Genomic DNA, 19,260 nt, shown 5'->3' on the forward strand with positions numbered 1-19,260 from the left:
GTTATTCTTGGTTATGCAAAATGTTATCAGTGCACATAGGCTACTGTCAAAATATTTATACAAGGCAATGAAAACATGCTTAGAATGTAATAGTCTGCAAGATCCTAATTGCCTAACGACAGTTCAGAGTGCTACAACACACTGCTTCAGTCTCTGGACCACCCAGAGAGAATGCTGAGGTATACTCTTTTAAACGAATAAAAATAACTGGAGTTACAAGCACAAAGATCTTAAAGACATCAAGTCATCATTGCCAGGTTCTCTGACAGGGCTCAGAAACACATATGCTTTCATAGTGGCCTTAAATAAAATATCTGAATTTGATGGTGGTTTTAATATATAACACATTTAACTTCATGAAGCCCATCTATGGAGTTGGTGATGTTTCCATTAGCTGTTTATTGTTTTAATAGATATATACTACTTCAGTAATATAAAAAGGAAAACATGCTAGAAGGCAACTCATGGGATGTGTATATAAGTATATACACTTAAGAAATAATATCAATAATACTGTAATAACTTTTTATGGGGACAGATGGTTATTAGACATTGTAGTAATCATTTTTTTGTGTGTATCTAATGTAAAATCATTTTGTGGTACACCTGAAACTACCATAGTACTGTATGTTAACTATGATACAGTACAAAAAAAACAGTGTAAAAAATTAAACGAAAAGCATGCAATGTTTGCCTTCCTATATTTTTCTTACAGTTAATTTACTCATCCCTCTACATGTTCACACACCACACTGCCACAACTTGTAGACATATACATGTCTGTGTACATGTACTGCTGCTGCTGCTAAGTCACCTCAGTGGTGTCCGACTCTGTGTGACCCCATAGGCGGCAGCCCACCAGGCTCCCCTGTCCCTGGGATTCTCCAGGCAAGAACATTGGAGTGGGTTGCCATTTCCTCCTCCAATGCATGAAAGTGAAAAGTGAAAGTGAAGTCGTTCAGTCGTGTCTGACTCTTCATGACTCCATGGACTGCAGCCTACCAGGCTCCTCCACCCATGGGATTTTCCAGGCAAGAGTACTGGAGTGGGTTGCCACTAACATACAGTATATATGTAGATAGACTTATTTATTTTTATCAGGGTAAAATTATGATTTGCATATCATTCTGTAGTTATTCCCACTCTCTACAACATGTTTATTTTTCTTAGTTAATACCTCAAACTTCCTTAATTTTTAAATACTGAATAACATTGGATTAAATTAATACAACACTGTTTAGCTATTTTAATTTTAATTGTTTTCAATTTTATTTATAACAAACAATGCTGGAATGAGCTAACTTATTTTTTCATAATAAATATACTTAGTTTGGACTTCCCTGGTGGCATAGAGGGTAAAGAATCACCTGCAATGCGGGAAACCCAGGTTTGATCCCTGGGTCAGAAAGATCTCCTGGCAAAGGAAATGGCACCCCACTCCAGTATTCTTTCCTGAAGAATCCAATGGACGTAGAAACCCTGCTGGCTACAGTCCATGGGGTGACAAAGAGTCAGACACAACTTAGCAACTAAAGGACAGCAACAAATACTTAGCTTGCTGCTACTGCTGCTTCTAAGTTGCTTCAGTCGTGTCCTACTCTGTGCGACCCCATAGCTTAGGGGTACTCATATTTTCGACCCTTCCTATCTGAGATGGCAAATGTGAGTTTTTTCAAGATCCCAATTACTATACTAATGCAAAGTGTTGGAAACCACTCTTTGAACTGCTACTGATGCAGTGAGATCACAAATCAGATCACGTCATCATTAGAAATTATATCCTTGGCTACTTCAGTCTCCCCTACATGAACACAGAAGTCTGTATTCTGTGTGTTAAGCTTGTTTCTGTCAACATGGAGTCTCAAAAAGTCAGACATGACTGAGTGACGATGAAAATATCAACATTGCTATCACTTGTTTCTGATCTATTATAAAATATTTTTCCTTGCAAAGGAAACTAAAACATAAGCTTTAAAGCAAATAAAGGAAATGCTACATTCATTCCCTCATTAGATCTGCATTCAGGGTGTTGTGTAAGATGAGGAAATTAAGAACCCACCAGCTAAGGTTACTGAATGGTGGTTTGGCTGGAAATTTCCAATAATGTAAATAAATTTAACCTAATGATGTGAATGGTGTATTTAGGGACAGTTCAGTTCAGTTCAGTCACTCAGTCGTGTCCAACTCTTTGTGACCCCATGAATTGCAGCACGCCATGCCTCCCTATCTATCACCAACTCCCAGAGTTCACTCAAACTCACGTCCATCGAGTCAGTGATGCCATCCAGCCATCTCATCCTCTGTCGTCCCCTTCTCCTCCTGCCCCCAATCCCTCTCAGCATCAGAGTCTTTTCCAATGAGTCAACTCTTCGCATGAGGTGGCCAAAGTACTGGAGTTTCAGCTTTAGCATCATTCCTTCCAAAGAAATCCCAGGGCTGAACTTCAGAATGGACTAGCTGGATCTCTTTGCAGTCCAAGGGACTCTCAAGAGTCTTCTCCAACACCACACTTCAAAAGCATCAATTCTTCGGCGCTCAGCCTTGTTCACAGTCCAACTCTCACATCCATACATGACTACTGGAAAAACCATAGCCTTGACTAGACGGACCTTTGTTGGCAAAGTAAGGTCTCTGCTTTTGAATATGCTGTCTAGGTTGGTCATAACTTTTCTTCCAAGGAGTAAGCGTTTTTAATTTCATGGCTGCAGTCACCAGCTGCAGTGATTTTGGAGCCCCCAAAAATAAAGTCTGACACTGTTTCCCCATCTATTTCCCATGAAGTGATGGGACCGGATGCCATGATCTTCGTTTTCTGAATGTTGAGTTTAAGCCAACCCTTTCACTCTCCTCTTTCACTTTCATCAAGAGGCTTTTTAGTTCTTCTTCACTTTCTGCCATAAGGGTGGTGTCATCTACATATTTGAGGTTATTGATATTTCTCCCGGCAATCTTGATTCCAACTTGTGCTTCTTCCAGCCAAGCATTTCTCATGATATACTCTGCATAGAAGTTAAATAAGCAGGATGACAATATACAGCCTTGATGTACTCCTTTTCCTATTTGGAACCAGTCTGTTGTTCCATGTCCAGTTCTAACTGTTGCTTCCTGATCTGCATATAGGTTTCTCAAGAGGCAGGTCAGGTGGTCTGGTATTCCCATCTCTTTCAGAAGTTTCCAGTTTATTGTGATCCACACAGTCAAAGGCTTTGGCATAGTCAATAAAGCAGAAATAGATGTTTTTCTGGAACTCTCTTGCTTTTTCCATGATCCAGCGGATGTTGGCAATTTGATCTCTGGTTCCTCTGCCTTTTCTAAAACCAGTTTGAACATCTGGAAGTTCACAGTTCACATATTGCTGAAGCCTGGCTTGGAGAATTTTGAGCATTACTCTACTAGTGTGTGAGATGAGTGCAATTGTGTGATAGTTTGAGCATTCTTTGGCGTTGCCTTTCTTTGGGATTGGAATGAAAACTGACCTTTTCCAGTCCTGTGGCCACTGCTGAGTTTTCTGAATTTGCTGGCATATTGAGTGCAGCACTTTCACAGCATCATCTTTCAGGATTTGAAATAGCTCAATAGGAATTCCATCACCTCCACTAGATTTGTTCGTAGTGATGCTTTCTAAGGCCCACTTGACTTCCCATTCCAGGATGTCTGGCTCTAGATGAGTGATCACACCATCCTGATTATCTTGGTCTTGAAGATCTTTTTTGTACAGTTCTGTGTATTCTTGCCACCTCTTCTTAATATCTTCTGCTTCTGTTAGGTCCACACCATTTCTGTCCTTTATCGAGCCCATCTTTGCATGAAATGTTCCCTTGGTATCTCTAATTTTCTTGAAGAGATCTCTAGTCTTTCCCATTCTGTTATTTTCCTCTATTTCTTTGCATTGATTGCTGAAGAAGGCTTTCTTATCTCTTCTTGCTATTCTTTGGAACTCGGCATTCAGATGCTTATATCTTTCCTTTTCTCCTTTGCTTTTCGCTTCTCTTCTTTTCACAGCTATTTGTAAGGGACAGTAGTCAGAAATCAAATACACAATGTAACCTGCCCAGCTCCTTAGACAGAGATTAACATTGTTGATAAAGGCAAGCACTATTAGAATTACATCACTTCATTCCACTATTTCTGGTTTTCAAAGGAAGGAGTAAATCCCTGAAAGGGGCTGGGAGACACTTAATAAAAATATTTATCACTTCTAACTCCTAAGATTAGAATCTTAGGATTCTAAGTGATAGAATTCCTATCACTTCTAAGTCCATAAGATTATTCCGAAGCAAATGTCACGTAATTTTTATAAGCATAGAGACTGAGTTGTGTTCTAATGATTGAATCATTTGTCCAGTAAGCGTCATTCATCCTAGGTCTCCCAGGTCTGTGTTCAGTACCCAGGCATCACCACTTCCCCTGACATGAACAACATCACCAAGATAACCTATCCTTTCACAGCCACTGTACAAATCCAGTGCTGTCCCTTGCAGTCCTCAGAATGGGCTACTTTTCATTTAGCAGGCTGGCTTCTATCTTGCTAAATGAGAGCTATCCTATCACCCGCTAGCAGTTTTTTGCTACATCTCTTCTATGAAATTGAAAGATTTTTCTGAAATGTTATCCCGCTGATACAACCTTGACTGCCTGTTCCCCTGGAGAGGAAACAACAGCTCAAAAAATCAAGCTATAGCCTTTTTTTCTTTTAATATCTGACAATGTTTCAGACCCTAAGGACGTTCTTAAATGGTGGCTACAGTTACACTGTACTAGTAGTGCCCAGACCTTGAGGGCAGAGGGGAGCATTAGAGCTCTGGAAAGGAGTTGCAGCTTTGCTAAGAACCAGACCATGGCAGTGGGCACTTGGACAACTCACTCTGCTGGCATTGATCCTGGGTAGGATATGCCTCAGTAGGCTGCCTGCCCTCTATCAGCCAGCACACAGACTGCTAGGATTGAGATGAGGAAACCCAGGAATCAGAGCACCTGGAGAGATCCAGAGAGTCGAAGGCAACTAGGAGTGGGTATCTGGAAAAGTCCTTCTATCCTCCACTTACTTCCAAGGCCGCATTCCATCCCCTCCTTTCCTCCCTCCCTCACTGCTTCCCCTACCACCACTCTATACACTTAGAGGATAAAGCAGTGAAATTAATGCACCACTCTATATACCTGTGGATTTTTGTAGAAAATATCTAATTCCAACTAACTCCATCTTGCATCTGATCCAATCGATGTTTACTTTTCAAAGAGAGAGGATAGCAGTCTTCAGCCTGGGTGACAGGGTATTTAGGGATGTGCCTATGATAATCCCAGCGGTGTGCCTGGGATATAACTGGTGGAGGGTAGGGATTCTGTTATACATACATTTTTTAGTGATTACCTCGTGAACATTATGACCATTAAACATTGAGAAATAGTTTGTCTTTCCTCACTTATTGGGAGTAGGGGACGAAGAATCAGGATGATCCACAGCACTGCCCGTGAGAGGAGGTGAAATCCAAAGCACTCCACAGTGAGCTCTAAGCAAACTCAAGACAAACTTTCGTTCAGGAGCTTTCCAGCCTCTGGGCTTCACTCAAAAGAAATGATCAATATGATCTCCAGGTGGGGTTTGGTTTTGTCACAGCTTATAGTATGTATAGCAAGGAGATCAAGTTAGTCCATCCTAAAGGAAATCGACCCTGAATATTCATTGGAAAGACTGATGCTAAAGCTGAAGCTCCAATACTTCGGCCACCTGATGCAACGAGCCAACTCATTGGAAAAGACCCAGATGCTGGGAAAGATTGAAGGCAAAACGAGAAGAGGGTGACAGAGGATGAGATGGTTAGATAGCATCACCAACTCAATGGACATGAACTTGAGCCAGCTCCAGGAGATAGTGGAGGACAGGGAAGCCTGACATGCTGCAGTCCATGGGGTTGCAAAGAGTTGGCCATGACTTAACAACTGAACAACAACAAAAGCACATATTTCTGATGTCTGGCTATTGCGTGCAGATTTGAAAATATCCCCACACTTCAAATCACTGTTGATCTGATCACTTCAAATCACTTCAAATCACTCTAAATTAACAGAGTGGCTTAATTCCCCAGACATTACTTTTCAAAGACACTGCAGCATGAGATATGTTTGCTTACCCTGTAGTTAGCACTGCATCCAGCCACTTGATAAACTAGAATTTATGGAACAATTTCCCACAGTTCTACCCTACCCAACGATAAAAGACGTAGTGTTAGAAACATTAATCCCTTGGCTGAATTCCTCCTCTCCTCTTTCTACCTCTTCACTCCCACCCCCACTTTCATCCATACCCTTAGCCTCTGAAATCCATTCTGGGGCCATGACCGCTGCGGGGTCCACATGCTGATGATGGCACCCAGTGTGCCTGTGAGATGAGCATTGCCATGGGTTTAGAAGAGAAATCAAACACCCCTCTGATGTGTCCTCAGCGACCTCAGTGCAAGGACCTCTGCGGCAATGTTTCATTTACACTGTGATCACAAAACTGTCTGAAAACACAAAAAGTTTCCCACCACGGCTCTGATCTCAGTTTCCTGAGTGCAGTCCTTCACAGAGAAACAAAATGAAATGATCTGATCTAACAACTGGGTTTCTCCAAAAGGTTTGAAACGCTGAATTCAATTGAAGAGAACACACCTGAGCAGCTACTGGATACACTGTGAGTAGCCCACAGGTGCACAGGGGGAAACACAAAACCTGGCCCCTACTTCCCAAGGAACCACTATTCAGTGATTCCAGAAAGAAATACACGCACGTAACAATATTTTCAAATCTAACTAGGATAGTAAGTATAGCAAAGTGCAATTAAAAAAGGGAAGAATGGTTAATTTTGACTGGAAGAGAAATAGATTGATATATTACTTGTATTCATGTCTAAATGTAGTTTGGAACAAACAATGATCTTTTAAGATAAGTCGTTTTTCTTGTCTTTATATTTTCCTTCCCTAATACACAAATACACATGGCATCACGATCGTGGATTTCCTTTGAAGTGGCACCATTAAGAATTTGCCATATGGGGAATGGTGGGAGGTTGGGGATTCAAGTAATTTAAAAATAATTTCAAAAGGAACTTCAGCCTTGGGGCATCTACAGATACCAGCACAGCAATCTGTTCTGAGAAGGAACATTTACCACTATTTTCTGTCATCTCTGAAAACTGTCTTCCAAAAGTATAAGTCAGGATGTGTATTATCCTATACGAGAAATAAATTGAAAATAAACCTCACTGAGAAATCACCTCTTACAAGCTTAGCTCGCTACACATATACTGTTTATAAAGTATTAGAAGTTGAAAATATTGTTCAGTTTGGTACAATGAGACTATATCCTTAAATGTCCACATATAACCAACTCTCTTGTAGATAATATTTTGCTGCAAATGAAATGATTGTCATAGAGGTGGATGACAAGAAGCAGCCTCTTATGTTGCATATTCAAATAACCAGCATAGCCCAGATCAAAGTACAGAGTACACAGGGTCCACTGACATATTGTCTCAATTTGTTGAAACCTTTAAAAATATCAAGTTATTTAATAACCAAAGAAATACAAGGATGGGTTCTTCTATAACAGGACAAGAATGCAAACAAAGAGTGCAAGGCAGAGGTAGGATATACTGCCTGGGATGTGGATAGTGTGGGTAACCAAAATACTGAATGCTGTTCAGAATATCTTAATCAGAAAATCTGAGTAAGCCGGGTGTCTCTTTTGTTCTGGCTGAACTGTTACTCAAAAAGCCACTTTGTATCACATTAACACTCAGAAGAGTATGAGTCTATATATGACCATATATATACATACACACTGTGAAGAAAGCTGAGCCCCAAAGAATTGATGCTTTTGAATTGTGCTGTTGGAGAAGACTCTTGAGAGTTCCTTGGCCTGCAAGGAGATCCAACCAGTCCATTCTAAAGGAGATCAATCCTGGGTGTTCATTGGAAGGACTGATGCTAAAGCTGAAATTCCAATACTTTGGCCACCTCATGCGAAGAGTTGACTCATTGGAAGACTCTGATGCTGGGAGGGATTGTGGGCAGGAGGAGAAGGTGACGACAGAGGATTAGATGGCCGGATGGTATCACTGACTCGATGGACATGAGTTTTAATGAACTCTGGGAGTTGGTGATGGACAGGGAGCCCTGGTGTGCTGTGATTCGTGGGGTTGCAAAGAGTCAGACACAACTGAGCAACTGAATTGAACTGAACTGATATGTATATATATAATCAAAAATTTAGCAAAAAAGCTCTTGCCAAATGGAAATGAGTACTGGGGCTCACTGCTTCATTTGTAGAGAATCCACTAGTGACTTTTCTTCCACTGTGTTCCCCCTATATTTATCATTCTTTTGTATTTCTGTTTATTAATATTTACACTGTAAAGTCTGCAGCATCATCTAAAAAGGCATTGAAAGCTAGCTATTGATTTTTCCCATAGGCAGAGATAATGAAAAATTGTTCTGTCATTTTGCTACTGCAATAAAATTATACATGGCTCTTAAGGCACTAGGAGACTGAATCAATTTTGTTAGTCATTGTATGTTTTGCATATTTGATATATTTCTTTAGGAAAGACTAAATCATCAAGGTCTATTGGACAGAAATTACATCTTTTAGCAAACACTTTCTCCTTATTAAAAAAATCACATCCTGAATACAGGTTAATATGTCAGGATTTCTGAAATCTTGTTCTTATAAAGCAAATCTTCCCATTGACTTTTCCAGGGACTTCATGACCAGACCAGCCCTCCAACTTCAGCTCCAACTCAGCCATAGGGATGAAAAAATAGCAACAAGAAAACAAAGGATTATGCCTTTAGAGGCAGGACCTGTGTTTCAGTTATTCATTTGACTTTGCTCAAATAGAAATACGTTTAAATATTCAGCATTTTTATTCACTCATTCATTGATTTAATCCAAGAGGAGAAACTAAGGGCTATTGTAAAAGTCCAGTTTTAAGGTCAGTAGGATGATTTTGCAGAGAAGGCAATGGCACCCCACTCCAGTACTCTTGCCCGGAAAATCGCATGGACAGAGGAGCCCGGTAGGCTGCAGTCCATGGGGTCGCGAAGAGTCAGACACGACTGAGTGACTTCACTTTCACTTTTCACTTTCATGCATTGGAGAAGGAAATGGCAACCCACTCCAGTGTTCTTGCCTGGAGAATCCCAGGGACGGGGGAGCCTGGTGGGCTGTGGTCTATGGGTTCGCACAGAGTCGGACACAACTGAAACGACTTAGCAGCAGCAGTAGCAGAATGATTTTGGATGTTTTTGATGACCAGGGTGAAAACAGACAGGGGGTAGGGAAGATGATATTAATTCACAGGCCTCTGGAAAGCTTTCAAAATGTATTTGGAACAACCAAGTCTTTGAAAAAAAAAAAAAAACTTGTGAATTTAATAATTAACCTGCCTTGTTAGAGCCAGCACGTTTGCTTTACACTGATTTATGGTGCAGTAAAACCTTACCCGTAGTGTGTCTTATGTTCCCTCCCCAGCAAACTGAGGACTTTTGTACCATCAGAATGAGTGGTTTATTAGCAAGCACTTATTAGAGCCTCCAAAGTCATCTAAATATTTTAAGTGAGTATAGAAGTTTGAAACTGCTACATTTTCAGTTTTAGGAAAGCCTGGTAGAAATAGGCACAATTTGATTATAGTTTTTTTTTTTTTTAAGAAAAATAATCTCTGATTATAATATGCTCCCAGAGGCAAATATGGCTGACTTAATGTCATGAAGAAATGCCTTGCTATTAGAATCAGAGCCCCTTTCTAATGCATTTAGAAAACACAAGTGTTTTAGCAAGGTATGTGAATAATGACCTGAGACTTGCCATGCCTCGTGTGTGCTCAGGTGTGTCCAATTCTTTTGTGACCCCAGGCTATAGCCCTCCAGGCTCCTCTGTCCATGGGATTTTTCCAGGCAAGAATACCAGAGTCAGTTGCCAATTCTTCTCCATGCCTACTAGTCAACAAGTCTCATCTCAGTGCAGTGGCTGGTGGTGGCCATATTGAGTAAGACTCAGAGGGAACACACAGATAAAGTGGAGAAAACTATCAAGTTGACAGCCCACGGTTAGGGCTGGGATTCTCACACAATCTCTTTGTCTTCCCTTCTCTGGTCTAGTATCTAACAGCTTTCATAAACAATTTCTTAGTCACATGATTTAAAAGAAATTCCCTACTTCACTACATACTCATAAAGCTTCTCTTATGACTACTGCTGCTGCTGCTAAGTCGCTTCAGTTGTGTCCAACTCTGTGCGACCCCATAGACGGCACCCCACCAGGCTCCGTTGTCCCTGGGATTCTCCAGGCAAGAACACTGGAGTGGGTTGTCATTTCTTTCTCCAATGCATTAAAGTGAAAAGTGAAAGTGAAGTCGCTCAGTCATGCCCAACTCTTAGTGACCCCATGGACTGCAGCCCACCAGGCTCCTTCATCCGTGGGATTTTCCAGGCAAGAGTACTGGAGTGGGTTGCCATTGCCTTCTCCGCTCTTACTACTAGACCCCCCTATATGTGTTGGGAGGAGTGGGGGATGATTATGACAAAAAATTTAATTCTAAATATCCATAAACATTTTCTTAAAAACAAATTCTGAAATCCTGTATACATTTTTTTAAACCAGCTTTGAAAATTAAAATTAAAAAAGAAAAATCCCTGGATTACAGTTACATGTTTACTGGTGTCAGCTGTTCCCTTTCAGTGGGACATCAGACACACTTTAACTTGCAGTATATGGAGATGAACAGTACATGGTTCCTGACTTCAGGAAATACACCATCAGATGCATGGTACAGACACATTGCAAATAATTGCATTACCCATGTGCAGTGTTAAATAAACCACAAGCACAAAACAGTGAAGGGAGGTCAGGAAGAGAGAGAGCATCAAGAAAGGCTGCCTGGAGGAGAAGACATGCAAACTGATCTTGAAAGGATATATACATTCCAAAGGATATTATCCAAGAAACCAGAATCTTTTCAAGCTTTCCAGTTCCTTGCGTTCTAGCCCTGCCTCCTTCATCCTTTCCTGGGTTATAACCCTGGCCTCTTCCTACCTCTCTCACTGCTCCCACATCGATGGCATTCTTAGATTTTCTAGCTCTCCTTCGTGCCTCAGGGACACCTGGAATGCTCTTTCCAGTGTCTGGAGCTGTCTTCTACACAGATTCATTCTTACCCATTCTTCAAGGCTCAGTTCATATGTTAGTTTCTCAAGGAAGCCTTCCTGTCACTACAAGTCTAAGGCAAATAGATATAAAAAGGGGTTAACATATTTGAAAAACAGAGTAACCACAAATCAAAAACATACAATAGACTCACAGAAACCAAGAAAAAGAGAACATAAATATAATACAAAAGAAAATCATCAAACCACAAAAGGAAAAACAAAAAGGAAACAGAGAGACAAAGAAGAAATATAAAATCAGTGGGAAAACACAGTTTAAAATGGCAATAAATATGTATCTGTTAATAATGACCTTAAATGTCAATGGAATAAATGCTCCAATTAAAAAAGAGTGGCAAATTGGATTAAAAAAAAAAAGGGAGGGGGCAACAATATGCTGCCTTCAAGAAATCCACTTTAGGGCTAAGGACACACATAGATTGAAAGTAAAGGGATAGAAAATGGTATTTCATGTACACAGAAATGACAAGAAAGCAGGGGCCACAATACTCGTATCAGACAAAATAGACTTTAAAACAAAAGCTATAAAGAAAGATAAAGAAAGACCCTATATAATAGAAAAAGGATTTAAAAAAGAAGAGGATTTTACATTCATCAGTGTATGTGCACCTAATATGTTGTTGTTTAGTTGCTAAACCATGTCCAACACTTTGGGGCCCCTCTGTCAATGAGATTTCACAGTAAGAACACTGGAGTGAGTTGCCACTTCCTTCTACAGGGGATCTTCCTGAGTCAGTGATCAAACCCTTGTTCCTGAATTGGCAGGTTGATTCTTTACTGCTGAACCACCTGGTAAGCCCACACCTAATATCAATTCAGTTCAATTGAGTTCAGTCGCTAAGTCGTGTCCAACTCTTTGTGACCCCATGAATCACAGCACGCCAGGCCTCCCTGTCCATCACCAACTCCCAGAGTTAACTCAAACTCACGTCCGTCGAGTCAGTGACACCTAATATAGGAGCACCTAAATACATAAATACTAACAGACATAAAAGGAGAAACTGACAGGAATACAATAATATTAAAAGACTTTAATACCCCATTCATATCAATGGACAGATCTTTTAGACAAAGAATCAATAAGGCAACAGAGAATCTAAATTATACAATAGCACAATTAAACTTAATTGATAGTTTCAGAACATTCAGTCGGTTCAGTCGCTCAGACATGTCCACCTCTTTGTGACCCCATGGACAGCAGCACGCCAAGCTTCCCTGTCCATCACCAACTCCCGGAGCTTACTCAACCTCATGTCCACTGAGTCAGTGATGCCATCCAACCACCTCATCCTCAGGTATCCCCTTCTCCTTCTACCACCAATCTTTCCCAGCATCAGAGTCTTTTCCAATGAGTCAGTTCTTTGCATCAGCTGGCCAAGGTATTGAAGTTTCAACCTCAGCAACAGTTCTTCCAATGTATATTCAGGACTAATTTCCTTCAGGATTGACTGGTTTGATTTCTTTGCTGTCCAAGAGACTCTCAAGAGTCTTCACCAACACCACAGTTCAAAAGCATCAATTCTTCTGCGCTCAGCTCTCTTTATAGTCCAACTCTCATACCCATACATGACTACTGGAAAAACCATAGCCTTGACTAGATGGACCTTAGTCGGCAAAGTAATGTCTCTGCTTTTTAATATGCTATCTAGATTGGTCATAACTTTCCTGCCAAGGAGTAAGTGTCTTTTAATTTCATGGCTGCAGTCACCGTCTGCAGTGATTTTGGAGCCCAGAAAAATAAAGTCTGACACTGTTTCCACTGTTTCCCATCTATTTGCCATGAAGTGATGGGACCAGATGCCATGATCTTCATTTTCTGAATGTTGAGCTTTAAGCTGACTTTTTCACTCTCCTCTTTCACTTTCATCAAGAGACTCTTTAGGTCTTCTTCACTCTCTGCCATAAGGGTGGTGTCATCTGCATATCTGAGGTGATTGATATTTCTCCAAGCAATCTTGATTCCAGCTTGTGCTTTATCCAGTCTAGCATTTCTCATGATGTACTCTGCGTAGAAGTTAAATAAGCAGGGTGACAATATACAGCCTTGACATGCTCCGTTTCCTATTAGGAACCAGTCTGTTGTTCTATGTCCAGTTCTAAATGTCATTTCCTGATGTGCATACAGGTTTCTCAAGAGGCAGGTCAGGTGGTCTGGTATTCCCATCTCTTTCAGAATTTTCCAGTTTGTTGTGATCCACACAGCCAAAGATTTTTATGTAGTCAACAAAACAGAAGTAGATGTTTTTCTGGAATTCTCTTGCTGTTTTGATGATCCAGCGGATGTTGGCAATTTGATCTCTGGTTCCTCTGCCTTTTCTAAATCCAGCTTGAACATCTGGAAGTTCATGGTTCATGTACTGTTGAAGCCTGGCTTGGAGAATTTTGAGCATTACTTTGCTAGCGTGTGAGATGAGTGAAATTCTGCAGTAGTTTGAACATTCTTTGGCATTGATTTTCTTTGGGATTGGAATGAAAACTGATCTTTTCCAGTTCTGTGGCCACTGCTGAGTTTTCCAAATTTGCTGGCATATTGAGTGCAGCTCTTTCACAGCATCATCTTCCAGGATTTGAAATAGCTCCACTGGAATTCCATCAGCTCCACTAGCTTTGTTTGTAGTGATGCTTCCTAAGGCCCACTTGACTTTGCATTCCAGGATGTCTGGCTCTAGGTGAGTGATCACACCATCATGATTTTCTTGGTCTTGAAGATATTTTTTGTACAGTTCTGTGTATTCTTGCCACCTCTTCTTAATATCTTCTGCTTCTGTTAGGTCCATACCATTTCTGTCCTTTATTGTGCCCATCTTTGCTTAAAATGTTCCCTTGGTATCTCTAATTTTCTTGAAGAGATCTCTAGTCTTTCCCATTCTATTGTTTTCCTCTATTTGTTTGCATAATCACTGAGGAAGGCTTTCTTATCTCTCCTTGCTGTTCTTTTGAACTCTGCATTCGAATGGGTATATTCTTCCTTTTTTCCTTAGCTTCTCTTGTTTTCATCCTCTCATTCCTTGTTGCTTCTTTCACTCTGCTCCCAGAGCATCCCTCCCTCTTCCTAGGAGAGAGCTAATCTGTGAGGTTGTGTCTTTGCCTGAAATATGGAACAAGGTCGATTCCATTGTTCCCTCCTACCCTGAATTCCATATAAAGAGGACTTGTAGTTTTGCCTTTCCCTTTCTCAACCTCAGGGCCTTCTCAGCCAAGAATGAATACAAAATGGGATCACTTAAAGCCATTTATTATGGTTATCTGTAGAGAAAGACAAAGTTGGGGCTGGAAATGAATGAATTATCATCCATTTTCTAGTATCTCAAACATTTCTTCCCCGTCCATACCCATTCCCCCAAACCACCTACCATAGTACTAGTATTTGTAGTTTCAATGTATATAGCAATCCCTGTCTCTCTTAGGCAATTTTGGTCAAGAATTTAAATCTCAAGTAAAGTTTTCCATCTTTGGAGAAACAACTCATCATGTAATAGGATGGACTCTCCAAGTTCTCAGCCTGTAATCCTGGAAGGGATTTCAGTAAATATTTATGTAACTAGAGAAATATATCAAATATGAAGTATATCTTCTTAAGTGGAAGAAATTTGACTTGCCTTTCAAAGCCTTAGGATAACCACAGTTTACTTAAGTGGAACAAATGTGTATGTTAGATCCAATTGATAAAGAAACCCTGGAATGTTCCTAAATCCCTCAGGGACTTGGCTCCAGAGTACAGGACTCACACTGAATGTCTGCCTGGATCTATCCAGTCTATCAACTGAGAGCTACCTGGTGCTGATTCTCACTCTACTTTGGCAAGTTGTTGCCATAATTGTTCTCTCTCTCTCTTCTGTCTCCAATGCTTCCTCAAGTTTTCTTTTTCCTTCTTTTTTTAATAAACAGAAATTTTTTCTCACAGTTCTGGAGGCTAGAAGTTAAAGCTCAAGATACCAGCAGATTAGATGCCTGGTGAGAGAGAGCCCCCTTCTTGGCTCATAGATGGTCTTTTTACTGCATCCTCAGCGACAGAAGAGGCAAGGGAACTTCCTGGGTCTCTTTGACAAGTGCACTAATCTCATTCAAGGCGGCACAGTGGTAAAGAATCCTCCTGCCAATGCAGGAGATGCAGGTTCAATTCCTGGGTCAGGAAAATCCCCTGGAAGAGGTAATGGCAACCCACTCCAGTGTTCTTGCCTGGAAAATTTTATGGGCCGAGAAGTCTGACGGGCCACAGTGCATAGGGTCACAAAGAGTTGGACACAAGTGAACACAAGCACAAGCACAATCCCACAAGCACAAGCACACTTCCCCATTCACGAGGGCTCCACCCGCATGACTGAATCATCTCCCAAAGACCCCCATCTCCAAACACCATCACACCGGGGTTCCGGGTTCTATATAGAAATTTAGCAGAGACAAAAACGTTCACTTTTATTTTTCCTAAACATTCAATAATTCAACAATTCCTATTGTTACATGCCCATGACTAGGAAGGCTACAGATTAGTGCTGGAACTAACAGTCTAAGTCCTATAAAACAGCACCTTCACCATACAGAGCTCTATGTAATGGCCAAGTTGAGGAGAAAATCATGGCAATGCCTCAGATAAACAAAACCATCACATGAAAAGAGGTTCAAACAGCAAAGTTATATATGCCTAGAGGCAGACTTCTGTTATTGAAGCTCTTACTTAGATCAAGGGATGAGGTTCAAGGTTCATATTACTTAACTCTACATCCCTTAGGTACAAAATACTAGTGACTCACTTCACTTCCATGGTGATATTTTATATCCTTGGCACAAACTGGCATAGCACATGACTAATTCTAAGCATGTAACCAATTAACTGTGGAGAGTGCTGTGCCTATAATACACATGCCCACCTTCTCCTGCTGCTGTGCCATATCATACACTCTGACCTTGGGAACCATATCACCTCAAAGTGTCCATAGCTTTGACTTTGCTCCACTGATACAGCAAGTTCCAATAACCTAATTGTTCCAGGTCAACCCCTGCTGGGAAAGTCTGGCTCCTTGATTTTAAGCCAACAGCAGAGAGTTCAGGTTGTTTGTTGAGAATGATTGTGACTCATGTAAAATCAGAACAATATTCCCAGATGCAAAACCACTGTTGCTTTGCCTCCACATGTTAAGAAGGCCACCGTAGAGAAATGAAATGCATATGATCAAAACTAAGTGGATGTAACATCCCTCTTCCTTCACCCACATGCATCTTCAGACTGCTCTCTGTGAGTTTTTCTTCTCCTACAAGGCTGCTTTTGCTGGATACATTATCCCATTTCACTAGGTTATGTGTATTCCATGTAAGTTTGCCTCACAGCCCTTCCCCCTTCATTCCCCGCATAAACCCATAGCAAGACTAAGATTAAAATAGCTCATAAAGGGAGGAGTATATTGGGGAGTATGGTAAACTCCTGGTGTCTTCTCCTATTTGGTTAATTGCTATCTCATCAGCTATTCTATCCTCTCCCTGAGAATAAATAAAATAAGGACATAACAAAGGAAAATCAAATTCTTCTCTAGTAGATGACTCTAATAGACAACTCCCTCTTTAGCTCTGGAGTTCCCTATGAAAGACCAGACAGTCATATTGGTGACTGCAGTTTTCCTCTTTCTTTAGAGATGGTACTTTTTCCAAGAATCCTAGAATCTCAGCATGGGCATAGACCTTTAAAAGTCCTACGCTTTATCCAATGCAAAAATTGCCTCTTCATCCAGGAATCGGTATCTGCTTTCAGCCCTAATCATCCTAGCAACAGACAACATTGTCTGTTCCATTTTTGGACACGTCAAGTTGATGGAAAGTTTAGATCTTGTATGACCTTGGTTAAGACTTTAGAAGCACTAAGCATTAAAAAGATTATGGTGTTTCCTGTCTTGTAGGCAATAGGTAATTTGAAATGTAAAAACATTGAATTCTAAAGTAAGGAAAGCAAATTTCATTCTAAATGTCCTCATAATGAAAACTTTGATGTGTTGTTTTAAATCTTAAATGTAAAATTCTTTTTTAAAAATTCTTTAATATCCTTTCAGCTTTTGACGCATGCTTGTGGTGTCCTAAGCCTATGAGTAATTTGCTAGGAATCGGTCATGGCCCTTCTAAGTTTTCCCTTCTTCAAACTCAACAGTCTTTTTCACTATACCTCAGAGATCAGTTTTCAGAGTTTTCAGCTTTCTCCTCTAGTTGTGCTCCAATTCACCAGTGCTCTGCTTTCCACTATCAATATATCCAATTAGTTTGGACATTGACTACCCACCTCCACCCCGCCTCCTACTCTGAATATGGCGTGTCAAGGATTACCCTCCCCAGCTCATTGTTGATCACACTATTTTATTAGTTCACTGAGTTCATAGTTAAACAAAACCTCTCACTTGTATTTTCCCAAGCCTTCATACCTCTGCTTTACGGTGACATTTCAGAAATAAGGAAAAAATATTGTCTCTGGATGGACACAGTTCCTGCTCACGTCCTCAGCCAGGCACCTGTGTGCAGGATCAGTTCAGTCCAGTCTCTCAGTCGTGTCTGACTCTTTGCGACCCCATGAACTGCAGCACATCAGGCTTCCCTGTCCATCACCAACTCCCGGAGTTCACCGAAACCCATGTCCATTGAGTCGGTGATGCCATCCAACCATCTCATTCTCTGTCATCCCCTTCTCCTCCTGCCATCAATCTTTCCCAGCATCAGGGTCTTTTCAAATGAGTCAGCTCTTCGCATGAGGTGGCCAAAGTACTGGAGTTTCAGCTTCAGCATCAGTCCTTCCAAAGAACACCCAGGACTGATCTCCTTTAGGATGGACTGGTTGGATCTCCTTGCAGTCCAAGGGACTCTCAAGAGTCTTCTCCAACACCATAGATCAAAATAATCAATACTTCTGCACTCAGCTTTCTTTATAGTCCAACTCTCACATCCATACATGACTACAGGAAAAATCATAGCCCTGACTAGACGGATCTTTGTTAGCAAAGTAATGTCTCTGCCTTTTAATATGTTGTCTGGGTCGGTAATAACTTTTCTTCCAAGGAGCAAGCATCTTTTAATTTCATGGCTGAGTCACCATCTGCAGTGATTTTGGAGCCCAGAAAAATAAAGTCTGACACTGTTCCCACTGTTTCCCCATCTATTTGCCATGGGACCAGATGCCGTGATCTTCATTTTCTGAATGTTGAGCTTTAAGCCAAGTGTTTCACTCTCCTCTTTCACTTTCATCATGAGACTTTAGTTCTTCTTCACTTTCTGCCATAGGGTGGTGTCATCTGCATATCTGAGGTTATCGATATTTTTTCCTGGCAATCTTGATTCCAGCTTGTGCTTCATCCAGCCCAGCATTTCTCATGATGTACTTTGCATAGAAGTTAAATAATTGTATCCTGTGTGCAAGATACAATCTGTTTAAATCTTGGAGTTGGCCTTGCAATCTGCCCACTCCTCCTGTGTTTGTGTTAATTTTCTGGAACAAAGGGAAACCTTTATATTTCTCCTTTCTACTTTTTATCTTGTTAGATTTGGCCCATTGTTCAACCCTGTCAAGCTATTTTGGGTTCCAACAGGCTTGCCCTCTTACCCAGCTGCAGAGTCCCCAAGAGATCGTGAGATGTTCAGTCTCCTGGCTCCATGGCCTGACCAAACGAAAGTGAAGTCTCGAAAGGAAGTTCTCATTCATCTCATTCTAACTTAAATGAGCTACCGGCTCATAATGACAATCCACTTCAAAGTGTTTTTCAGTATTAATATCAAATTTTCCACTTTGTGGTCTGCAGAGTCTAAATTTCTTCCCCTTTCAGAAAACTGAGACATCTCCTCTTTCCCATCCAGTCTCAGGGCACATTTTCTTTGCTCCACAATTCTTCAACCAGCAATGACAATGATTTTCCATTAAATCACACAGAGCCAAGGGTAGAGGTCACCTGAAATTTCTTTTGAAGTAGCTTTACTGGATTTTTCACAAATACATGGAAAATTGCTATGATATAGGGTTTGTTTTTTTTTAACTACAGTTTAGAAGTTCCTTTACTCACCTTTTCAGGCAGGGCAAACTGCTATACATTAC

The sequence above is a fragment of the Capricornis sumatraensis genome, chromosome 13 (genome assembly GCF_032405125.1).
Source record: "Capricornis sumatraensis isolate serow.1 chromosome 13, serow.2, whole genome shotgun sequence".
Taxonomy (NCBI): Eukaryota; Metazoa; Chordata; class Mammalia; order Artiodactyla; family Bovidae; genus Capricornis; species Capricornis sumatraensis.